Here is a 12,857-nt window from a genome sequence, read left to right on the forward strand (position 1 = left end):
GACATTAAATGTGAGGCTGTTCTAAGACCATAAGATCTTGGAGCAGAATTAGGCCATTTAGCCCATTGAGTCTGCTCCGCCATTTTATTTTAGCTGATCCAATTTCCCTCTTGGCCCCAATCTCCTGCCTTCTCCTGGTAGCCCATCATGCCCTGACCAATCAAGAAACTATCAAACTCTGCCTTAAATGTACATGAAGATTTGGCCTCCACAGCTACCAATGTAGCACTGTCCATAGAGTCCATAGATTCATTACTCTCAGGCGAAAGAAATTCCTCCTCATCTCCATTCTAAAGACACCCCTCTACTCTGAGGCTATGTCCTTTGGTCTTAGACTCTTTTGGACACTCTCCAGTCTTAGCACATCTTTTCTAATATAAGGGGTCCAAAACTGCTCACAGTACTCCCAGTGAGGCCTCACCAGTGCTTACAAAATCTTCAACATTACATCCCTGCCTTTATATTCTATTCCTCTTGAAATGAATGCTGATATTACATTTGCCTTCTTCACCACAGACGCAATCTGAAAATTGACCTTTAGGGATTATTTGGAAAATAGTCAGCCCTGCCATTTCTTCGACCAAAGTGCATGCTGATACCCTTTGCTGACACTGTATTCCATCTCCCACTTCTTTGCCCATTCTCATCTGTTGAAGACCTTCCATAGTCTCTCTATTTCCTCAAAACGACCTGACCCTCAACCTTCTTCATATCGTCTGAAAACTTTGCAGCAAGGTCATCAATTTCACTGACATTTAACATGAAGAGTATCAGTCCCAACACAGACGACTGTGGAACCCACTCCTCAAGAGGCTCCGTTTATACCCACTCTTTGCTTCCTCTCAGTCAGCCACGGCTTTGTCCAAGCTGGAATCTTTCCGGTAATACCATGGGCTCGTGGGTTGTTAAAGCAGTTTCGTGTGTGGCATCATGTCAGAAGCCGTCTGAAAATCCAGGTGAACAACATCAATCGATTCTCCTTTGTCTGTCCTGCTTGTTATTTCTTAAAATAATTTCTACAGGTTGGTCAGACAAGATTTTCCCTTCAGGAAACCATGCTGACTGTGGCCTATTTTATCTTGTGACACGGTACTCTCAGACCTCATCATTAATAATCGACTCCAACATCTTCCCAATCACTGCGGACAGACTAACTGGCCTATAGTTTCCTTTCTTCTGCCTCTCTCCCTTCTTGAAGAGTGGTGTGACATTGGCAATATTACATTCTTGAGGAACCATTCCGGAACATTGTGATTCCTGAATGTTCATTACTAATGGGGCCACAATCTTTTTAGCCACCTCTTTCAGAAAGCCGGGGTGTACACCATCTGGGTCACGTGACTTATCTAACTTGGCCTTCCAGTTCCTCAAGAACCTTCACTCCGGTTCTGGTAACTTTGCACACTTCTGACTCCTGACACCCGGAAGTCCCACCATTATGCTGGTGTCTTCCTCTGTGAAGACAGACACAACATACTTATTCAGTCTGTCTGTCATTTCTTTGTTTCCCATCACTGCCTCTCCAGCATCGTTTTCCAGCCACCCGAGACTTTATATTAGATAAAAAGTGGGTTACGTGTGCTTTAATTGGACAAGAATGTTGCACCGACACACCAGACAAATCTGAAAATATAACTCACCTGATGGATTATATTTGAGAGGCAGCAGATAGAATGAGAGAAGTGGGAGAGCAGTTCCACAATGATAACCCGTCAGGAAGCCGGTGGCCATTTGGGACTCTGGGAGGTTGGTGGGATTCTGGTTTACATTGTACAGTTCCACAATGATAACCCCTCAGTAAGTCAGTGGCCATTTGGGACTCTGGGAGGTTGGTGGGATTCTGGTTTACATTGTACAGTTCCACAATGATAACCCCTCAGGAAGCCATTTTGGGAATCTGGATGAGAGAATACCGTGTTACATTATGGAATAACCATTAGAGTAATAATAATCAGATTATTATTCTTTTACGCTTCCATGTGACCGAAACGAGGGGACATCAGGGTTCTGGGTACTCATAGGTAATGGGTGGGATATAAGGGAAAGGAAAGCCCTGAGATCTGAAGTATTTTCGCCATAAAGACATCATTCACTCCTTAAGTCCGGATAATATTGGATGTCTGTTGTCATGGGACAACAAAGAGGAGGGAATGGGGAAATATGTACTGAACTTTGAATTTTAATGTAAGTATCTCATGAGACAAAATAAAGTTCTACAAACCCCGGAGTGCTGAGCTAGTATATGCAATATACGTAGGTGACTAAAGTAGCCGGAGGAAGCAACAGGACTTGTGCTTACTAAAGGAACTCGTGACTGCAAACACTGAACGCTGTGCAGGAATGAGGAAGTAACAGAGACGACTCAACCAGAGATGGCAGCAACAACAAATGTATCGGGAACACGGAGCTCGCTGGGAACAGTAACCTCGTCTCGTTCTTATGTACAGAAGGAATATTTTATAAACGTTGTGTTTGAGTTCCCCTCCCATCCCTGGTGAGAATGGAGGTGAACTTACCCCCTGCAGGTAATAAAGAATAAAGCTGCTTGATGAAGAAACACTCAGTGTTGGGATTGTGTTCTGTGAGTCTCAGCAGAGAGATACTTGACAGGGGGTTAGGGGTGAAAGGTGGGGAGTTTATGGGGCACATGAGGGGATACCTCTTCACTCAGAGGGTCACAGGAGTGTGAAATGAGCTTCACCCACCCACAAGGTCTGCCCCCGAATGAGGTGGAGCCCAAATGGCGGGTCCCTCAAATGAGCTGCTGCCAACTGGAGACCGGGGTCTCGGGCTGGTTTTTTTGCCGCCAAAGAACATGATGTGTGCCCCTGGTGATGGACACACTGACGGTAGGTGTCGGCGCTGAGGGGGGGGGGTGTCAGTGTTGTACTTGTACGGGTGGGTAGAGAGATCTCAGAGCAAGCAGATGCTAGACTGGGGCTGGTCTGGGAGGTCTTGGTACCAGTTGTAACGGTGCCGTCTGGGAGGTCAGGGACTGGGCCGTCTCCAGTGCCACTACGGTCACTCTCAGCTGAGCCTGGAGTGGGAGCAGGGAAGGTTCCTGTTGAGATACGGACATGAAGGTCCAAACCCGGGGAGACGCCATTGTCAAATTTCACCAAAAACAATCTGGCCAAACAACTTCAGGCAGAACTGGTCAGGATGACAAACAGACATCAGTACACAGAAATGACAACTTTTAAAATCAGAAATAAACCAATGTAAAAACAAGTTTAAAACCAGCTCCTTTGCCTGGGGATGGGTGGAATGGAAATGGTCCCGACGCAAATGAGGTGGTTTCACACCGTCTGCACGACTCAGTCGCCCCATTGAAGGAGTGGCAGTGGCGATTGAGTTCGCACTGAGAGGGGGATTGGACACGGAGGGACAGGCCTGATGAGGGTCGGTTTGATTGCCGAGGGGATCTGCTGTCTTGTCTTGTGGACTGGCCACTCACGGCTTCCTCACCGGCTCAGACACTGAAAGCCCGTGTTTCCCTGAACCCCCCCCCCCCCTCGGATCCAGGCAGTCTCGTCACCCCTGGAGATGAAAGGGATAGTAAATTCACCCGCTTACAACTGGACAATGATATGTGTTAATTATTTGGAGAATGCAGATCAAACAATTAGTGAGGTTGTGGATGTCACCAAAACCGGTGTGTGGAGAAAGTGAGGGTTGTCTAAGGTTCCAGTGGGATCGAGACCAGTTGGGAAAGTGGGCCGAGGAATTGCAGGTGGATCTTAGCTGTCACTCAGAAACAGTTCTTCAGGGGGTCAAAGACGACTGAGACACGAAAGGGAGCTTTTCTTGGGCTCTGGATTCAAACAGACAAGACTGGTGCACTCGTTCATCTTGTCTGAAGGTACCACAATACCACTTATAAGTTGCTGCTCCGCCACCCTGAGGGTGCAGTCATCCATTAGGAGCAACTTCGCACCGTCCTCCACAAGTCTGACTTACCAGTCAGCAAGCATGTAAGCTGCAGGTGCACCAGCGAGTCCACACTGGGGAGAAGCCGTTCACCTGCTCAGACTGAGGGAAGGCATTTACTCGGACAGTTAAACTGAAGACACATCAGCGAATTCACACTGGGGAGAGGCTGTTCATCTGCTCAGACTGTGGGAAAGGGTTTATTCGGTCATATCAACTGAAGGTGCATCAACGAGTCCACACTGGGAAGAGACCGTTCACCTGCTCAGACTGTGGAAGGGGATTTATTCAGTCATCTCAACTGATGATACATCAGCGTATTCACACTGGGAAGAGACCATACGCCTGTTCTAATTGTGGAAAGAGATTCAGTCAGTCATCCGACTTACAGACACACCGACGAGTCCACACTGGAGAGAGGCCATTCTCCTGCTCCCAATGTGGGAAGAGATTCTCTCAGTCATCCCACCTTGTGACGCACTACCGAGTTCACACTGGGGAAACTGTTTAAACAGGCGACAGGCTACAGGCTGGATATTTCACCATCACAGTTGCTGAATCAAGTTCAAAAGTGAATGTTGGTGCCGAACTCGGCAATTACTGCTGCTGTTTATCAAACCCAGTTCTGCACTTTGTTCACTGGGCGTGGGAGGTATTCCTCGGCTAATGTTCCCGTTTAATGGGACTGGAGTTTAATGGTTTGGATCTGTGACGCAGAAATCAGTTCTAATTTAAATCCTGTCCACACCTACAGAATCTCCTTTCTCTCCCCAGAATATCATCTCTTATAACTGCCACAAGGCCAAAATGTACACGTCCCTATTAAGCTTCAGAGTGGACAGTGCTGCCGGCCTTTCTGTTGCTTCCATGCACCAATGGATCAACTCCCCACCCACCCCGCAGTATCCAACAAGGTGTTCTGCTGAGGAGACCGCCCACAGGACAGCTCTGCACTGTCTTCCTAATGACCCTTACCTCTGCTGGTGGTCACGCTTCTCCTGTCCGAGGCTTGTACTCTGGGTGTGGCCATCTCTTCAGATGTTTCATTGCTAGTATCTTCAGGCTCCCGAATGATCCTGAGTACATCCAACTCCCTGAACCAGTCAGTCCGGCGCTGTGATTGGGTGCACTTCCTGTAAATAGTCATCGGAAAACTGTCAGATGTCCAGAGTTCCCACATCTGACTGGAGGAGCATCCCATCCTGACTGCTCTGCACCAAAATACACCACTGTCTGAATGGATTAACATATGCAAGAAAATATCGAACGTGAATGGGTCGATGACAGTGGAAGTAGAGTGATCACTTGTCTGTGTTTTGGCAATGAGGTCGAAGGAATAGAGGCTGCCATTTTGTGAAGCTGCTCTGTAACCCCCATTCTGTGAACTGATTGCTGTGGGATAACCTGATCAGATCAACTTTACACAAGAAGTTACTGGTATTCCCATTGTAAGCCTGAAATCACTCTCACATAATCTGTGCATTATGTACACTGTCAGGTTTGCAGAAGCAATCTCGTTATCTCTGAACCTGAAGTCTCTCTGAGATAAGGTGTGTATTACGTACAGTGGCAGTTCTGCAGAAGGAATCTCGATATTTCTGCTGAGAGTCTGAGCGACACAGTTTGTCTGTTTGGAACCATAGTGGAGGAGAACAAAAGAAATTACCTTTGGCATGATGTTGAGTAGCCCTTGGACTACATCCAATGGAAATCTGTTAGTCATCAGCCTGATGGACTTCAGCCAACAAGAATGAGATGCGTCCTCTGAACTGATAAGAGTTGTTTTAAATGTTTCAAATCATGCTTGTTTCAAAACAAGTAAAGAGTTTCAAATGCAAAGGTGTGATAACTCCTAACTATCACAAGGAAGAACCCCCAAGGAAGAGACTGGAGAAGAAATGATGGATCATTTGGATACAGTGGAATCCCCTATTTCAGTGTTGTGGATTTGAGAAGTGGTCAGGGTGTGTATTAGTACAGAGGGAGCAGTGGAATTCATGTTTTAAGTTGTTAGCCTGGGGTCAACATAGTTACTTTGTTGTTTGTGCAGGAAAAATAAAATGCGAGCTGAGATTGATTACGAGTTGCCTGGTGAGTTTCCAAACTGATCTCAGTTGATGAACGGTGAACATATTTTCGCGCCCCGGGTGCACTCAAAAAGAAAGAAAAGTGGTCTGGGACCCTGGTGACGAGTTAAACGACACAGTAGGTTAGGATATTAAACTGTGAAAGGGGAAGGACAGGAATAACCCAGGGATTTAGAGGATTTCAGAGGTTACTTTCATCATTAATTATTAAGGAAATGGTCAGAATATGAGGCATGGTTAGAAAAGTTTGACAGCCAAGGTTCCGGGACTCTGGAGGAACAATTGTGGAAAACAGTTAGTAAAAATAAAGAAATTACAAGGGATTAAAATTGTTATGATGGAATGTTTGTTGGATGATGTAACGGAAGTGAAGAGAGAAAATACTGAAACTGGCAGAGGAATTGTGTAAGTGTAGGGAAGAGTTAGAAATTCTGACGGAGCAGGTTCAGGGGAATTTGATCCACATGAGACAGTTTCAGGCTCAGTGTGAAAGCGTTAACAAGAGAAAATGAGAAACCTGAAGAGGAGTATAAACAGGCGGATACAGAATTAGAGAAAGGAAAAGTCAGGGTCGGGATTTACGGCTGTTACGAATGTCATGAAGAAATCGGCAGCTGAGAAGAAAGGCTGCGCTGATCGCAAGTGTTTAAAACAGATGGAAAGTCTGCAAAGTGAACTCTCAGCTCGGAGAGGAGTGATATGTGCGAGGACTGACGATGATGGTGATGCAGATTGGGGTGATTTAGCGTATGAAGAGACGCATGTATCACACACCGGGTTGCTCTCTTCAGTCACCTGATTATGTAATCGTAGCCTTTGTCCAGGGGCAGATATGGTCAGGTAGTGCCCAACCTTTATAGAGAGTTTCAAGCCTTAACCACTACATTGTCCAGCTGGTGGATCAGAAGTGAGGGCCAAGTCACTGCCCAACTGTTCCTGACCTCGAACTCAACCACTCTCTCCAGCTCCATACCCAGTAAGGGGCTCTTTCTGCTCCCTCCCCCATCCTGCCAGCTGCTTGCTTCTTGCTCTTTTCATCAAGGCCCAGCACAGACAGCTACCTCCATGCTGGCCGTGCCGGGAACCCACTACAGTCGAGCTCCATGAGAAACAGCCACGTCTGTCATCCTTTGCCCCTGCACTCCGGGACTAATAGTATAAAAGCCAGGATTATTGGGGAAGTGGCCTGACTTCCAGCAGATTTTTCCGAAAGTGGGTGGAACCTTCAATACTCAGTGCCCCAATGGCGCCTGTTGTAATGGAGGGACTGCAGGACACATCAGAGCCGAGGGCGTGGGGCGTGTGTGACACGGTATTCCGTCCCTTTTGACTTGGCCCAATTGAGTGCTGGAACAGTGAATGAGAGATGATTCTCGGAAACTTTCCCGGTGCATTCAGCAGACAGGACAACTCACGGTTCATATGAAACAGAGGAAGTTAAGCTAACCCTTTTCTGTCTAACTTCAGCTTTCCCTTCAGCCCTGCTGGCGGAACAGACACCCGCTCAGGAGACACTGGGTGATGTACAGAAGGTTCCATTAGAAGCTGCAGGACTAATAGAGGTGACAGTGGAGGTTTTGCATGACTGTAGACAGTGGAAATGGAGGAAGTTTTATATCTGTGACGAGGTTGTGGCCGGTTTTCTCGAGTGTTTTTGGTCCCACTTTGCATACGCAGAATTTGACTCCGTGACAGAGTAGGAACTGGCCGAGGAACTTGGTATCGCACAGTACGGAGAGCAGAAGGGCGTGTGAAATGATTGATCCGTTCAAATCCCACACATGCTGAAGCATGGGCTCTCAGAAGGATGATGTGAACGAGGGAAAAGGGATTGAGGGAGAAAGGTACAGAGGAGGGTAAGGCGAAATAGGGTTCCCAAACGACCCTATAACAGAGCAAGGTTTGCAGTGGCAGAATGAAGGGAGACGGGGTGCTGATCAGGATGAGCTGCCACCGAGCTCAAAAGCGCCGCCTAATGGCTGGGTTAGCAAACACGTGGTTGAAACACTGTTATGAGTACTGGATTCCCAAAGAAACGATGCAATTCTGGACACAAAGTTTATTTGCCGTTGATCGCCCACAACCCAGGTGGGTTGGGATTTGTCAGGATGTAACACTGGCCCATTGCCCCTGGAAGGACAGCTGTGTTACGTACAATGCATTGCCCATAGTGCTGACGAAAAGCCACGACTTGTATCCAGAGTTACCTAGGGGGAGTCCAAATTGAACGTGTGTTCACCACATGGTTGGATGGTGCAGCTGGACCGCTTGTAGAAACTAAAGTAGGAATCCGCTCCATAAACTTTATTTGGAATGCCGGAGACTCTTGAACCACCCTAAACATGGCCACGTTCAATGCAACACTCTGGGAAAGAGAAGATACGGGACTGAACCGAGGGGATAAATTGAACTCGACGTCTGTGGATATGTATATAGTCAGGCAGGGTCAGGCAGAGACAACGAGTCGATCGACACAGAGACACAGAAACACGCTACACAGAACTGCACTTTCTTATCCGCCTCTCCAGCGCTCCGCCGTATTCTTTAACACATACGTGGTGATATGATTGAAACATACTCATCCCCCTACTAGAATTTATGATCATGTATTATGGTTAAGGGTGGGTCCCGGACGAGCACCGAAATGTTCTGACTGTCACTAAGTCTCTGAAGATGCGGAGGGATTTTGTGGATATGGAAGTGTTTATTCACCATCACAAGCAGATCTTTACCTGGCGACCCTCTCGTTAGAGTCCCCCAAACACAAACTAATCCAAGTATGTGTACTCTCGAGGAGAATGGTAACAGTAGGTGATACAATACAATTTTACAAGCTACAATGACATAATTTACTTCAATATACTGTGTCTCTCAATTGGCTCCATTGAAGTACATATTTACAGTGGGATCACATTGAATTGATAAGAAACCACTAAAGGTTCAGTCACCTTTGTTGGGACAAATTAATTCACACAAACAGTCCAAACATTGCACTAGTTAATTATTTAATCGCAATCTGTCACCACGGGGATTGCACCTGCCTGACAATTGTTTTGTAAATAATTTTAAAACAGTTATTTTTAAATCTGTTGAAATGTGTCTCTGTGGAGTCGCTAAATGGTATTAAAACCCCAGGCATGTGCTGCCTCAACGTTTCATGCCGAGAGATCGCCTGTAGCACAGTGGGGACAGGTCACTGGACAGAGAAAATGCCTGCATTGTTGGATAGGTACTGTAGTGTGGAGAAAATATTGTACGTGTTCATTGCCGTCATTGGAGTTCCTGGTGAGTGAGCAGAGCAATTCATGTTTGTTATTTCTATGTGTTAACCATGTAAATCTATTTGTGATCATTTGATAAGCTTCTATCTTGATGATCATTGTACAAATATCCGTCGGAGATATTGATACTGTCAGTTCAACACTCTGATTTTTTCATATTTAATGACAAGCGGAGCTGAACTACTGTCTTTCATCTAACTCACGGGATCGACTCGAACGTTGTTCTTGCCTTCAATGACACCTTGTCCGGAGTTGTCCCAGTGTGGGGACAGGCAGCTCCCCCACAAGCTGTGACTGGGAGGGGTTTACATTGTAAAGTTCACTGTTTCTGAGTTATCGATCAGAGTGAAACCCTGGTCCTGTGTTTCATGTCTCCCTGTGGAGTCTGTCCCAGTCGGATCTCACTGCCTGTCGGACAATAATTGGGTCTGATCACCTGAACCAGTGTCCACGGATCTGCTGACGATAGTTATCGAATTGAGATGTGCTACAGAATTAATCCATTAACGGAGCAACTCAGCCACAGGTCACTAAGTGGTACCTTCTTTCCCTCTGAAACACGTCATAAATTGGGGCAGCGCTTCGTCTGAAGGGGGGTCTCGACCGAAACGAAAGATTATTCAATTCCATGGATTCTGCCTGACCTGCTGAGTTCCTCCAGTTTTGTGTGTGTTGCTCCTCTCTGTATCCCTTCTCGGCCTCATCAGATGCTGATTTTCCAGAGTCCTGGTCAGTCACAGTTAATTCAGTGAAACCGGCCCCATCAGCGACTAGAATGTGGATCAGCACCAATCGCTGTTGTTCTTGCAGATTGTTTTAATCGCCAACGATTCCCCACACATCATCTTATCTCCACACTGAAGAAGAAAAGTCAGAGACAGGGCGACCCATTTCTGGTGTAAGATTAGCAGCCGTTTACAGACTCTAGCACTCCCGAGTTTTAGCCAAAGCCCAATCCCATGTTAATACCCGGAGAATGTTTTCAGTAATGCCCAGTGTCTGTTCCTTCTCTCCAGTGAATGTAGTGACGATTGTGATCCTCTCCCGGGGAAAGTGCGGCCTCTCTACCTGCACCACTCGCTACCTGGTGGCCATGGCAGCGGCCGATCTACTGATCATTGTCACCAGCGTTATTTTGATTCGAATCAGAGTGTATTACTTCCCGCGGAGTTTGTTGGACATCACTCCTGTGTGCAGTGTTACCGATGTACTGAGCTACACAGCCACACACTGTTCTGTCTGGTTCACCGTCTTTTTCACCTTTGACCGGTTTGTCGCCATTTGCTGCCAGAAACTGAAAACAAAATATTGCACCAGGAAAACTGCGGCTGTGGTTCTAACAACAACCGGCGTACTATCGAGTCTGAGAAACGTTCCCCGATATTTCACATGGGAACCCAAAGTGATCATCGACAATGTACCGTGGTCCTGTATTACCAAGGACAATTATTTCACTGACCCCTGGTGGGTGGGCTATGACTGGCTCGATACGGTTTTAACTCCGTTCCTCCCTTTCGCTGGGATCCTGCTGCTCAACGCTCTGACCGTCAGGCACATTTTAGTGGCCAGTCGGTTCCGTAAGAGGCTGAAGGGTCAGAGCAAGGGGGAAAATCGCAGTGACCCGGAGATGGAGAGCAGGAGGAGGTCCGTGGTTTTACTCTTCACCCTCTCCGGAAGCTTCATCCTCCTGTGGATGACAATGGTTGTAAATTTCATTCACTATCAGGTCTCGGGAAAAGGATTCGATGTTAATGATTCTGAATGGATCTTCCATTATGTCGGTGTTTTCCTGATGAATTTCAGTTGCTGCACGAACACGTTTATTTACGCGGCGACTCAGTCGAAATTCAGGGAGCAGGTGATCAGCGCGGTGAAATATCCCGTTACTTCGATGCTTCAGTTGATTAACGGCGCCGCATCCTGAGCAGTCGCCAAAGGCGGCGGCCGAGTCTCCAGTCCGGGTTCCAGCTCCTCAGATTCACCGCCTGATCTCCCAGGAGTTATTCCAGAGCGGATTGTCCCAGCGACCGGCAGTCCGGGACGTTAGGATAGTGTGTGTGTGGGGAGGGGCAAAGCTCCGTCCAAAAGATTCAGAACCTCATTCTTCCCGCCAGATGCCAGACAAAGAACTACTCCGGAATGCCGCCCGCACATCCGTCTGCGGATATGTCCATCTATTCCCATTCCGCTCACCAACTTCACTGTCAGACATTCCCACAAGACGGCGTGGGTCGAGTCAGATGCTCATTTACTAACCCAATGTGAGTCACATTAGTCTCCGCCAGCTCGTTTACTGATTGGCTTAATTAAGTATGTCAGGCTTTGAATAAACGGCGGTTGACACTCCAACTTAAAGGCGCATTCCCGTTATCAACTGGACTGGGCTGTGGGGAAGAGAAGTGGGAAGTAAAATCTTCACTGCTTCTGTCTTCTAAGGAAAGCTAAATTACCCCAACAAATCCTATCGATTATACGTAATGAAACACAGCATTGCGAATTTAATTAGTCACACTTTAATTGAAGAAAGAGGATAAATGAAATCAGTTAAGACCACCAAAATTGCAATCAAGACTGCATGATTTCTTTCCTGATATGCTTCACGCTAAAATGCCCCGTGTTCAATTGTTGCACAATAAAAAAAAAACTTATACGATCCGGAGACATGTTTTGCAACATGACAAAGGGAATAATTAAACATAGTATGTCATGGCGATATATTTCCTTCCCTCCTAGGTTCTCCATAAACCCATTATTTTTATGTTCCCATTCTAGTTCATGTCAATATAATTCAGTCCATTCTCATTTTACCCCTTTCTCCCCTTACACCCTACACGTTTATGTATTCTGTAAAGGTGTAACCATTGTGGTGTCCTCATTCAGGTGTAAGAACACTGAACTAAACACCGAGTATAAACCGGTCAATGAGGCGGTCCCAGTAAGATTAACCGTTTACTATTCACTCTTCCACATTAATGTATGGTGAAAACTGTTGATAAAACAATACAAAATATATACAGTATTTGTTTCCTTCTTGGCATTACATTTACATCATAAATACTTGCAAAAGTAAAACTACAACAACTATATTACATTAAAGTGCAACATACAGTCAAAATCTACCTAAGCCATCGACTGCCTTTAAATACATCAACACAAACTATCCTCAAATCTATGTAATAAACTGTCATTACTTTTAACAGGATCAGCGTTAACATTTTTACTTGAACATATCGATTATCTCATGAACTTACGGTGTTGCTTCTCTGATGTTTCTAGTGCGTAGAAAGAAAACTTCTCTCGCGCTGACCCTGCACACACAACCCCCTCTTGCCCGTTTCTCCAAATGGGTATTTTCCCACAAGACACGGTGAAACGGGGTGTGACGTCATCGCATGCCACGATATATCATAGACAACGAATTTACTTTAAACAACCTTAACTTTAACTAAAAAACGATTACGAACGAATTACTAAAGCGAAAATATAATAAACTAAACAAATGCCTATAAGGCACTCCTCGCCTGACCTTCGTAAGGTCATTATGAACATAATACTAAAC

The sequence above is a fragment of the Hypanus sabinus genome, unplaced genomic scaffold (genome assembly GCF_030144855.1).
Source record: "Hypanus sabinus isolate sHypSab1 unplaced genomic scaffold, sHypSab1.hap1 scaffold_1141, whole genome shotgun sequence".
In the NCBI taxonomy this organism is placed as follows: Eukaryota; Metazoa; Chordata; class Chondrichthyes; order Myliobatiformes; family Dasyatidae; genus Hypanus; species Hypanus sabinus.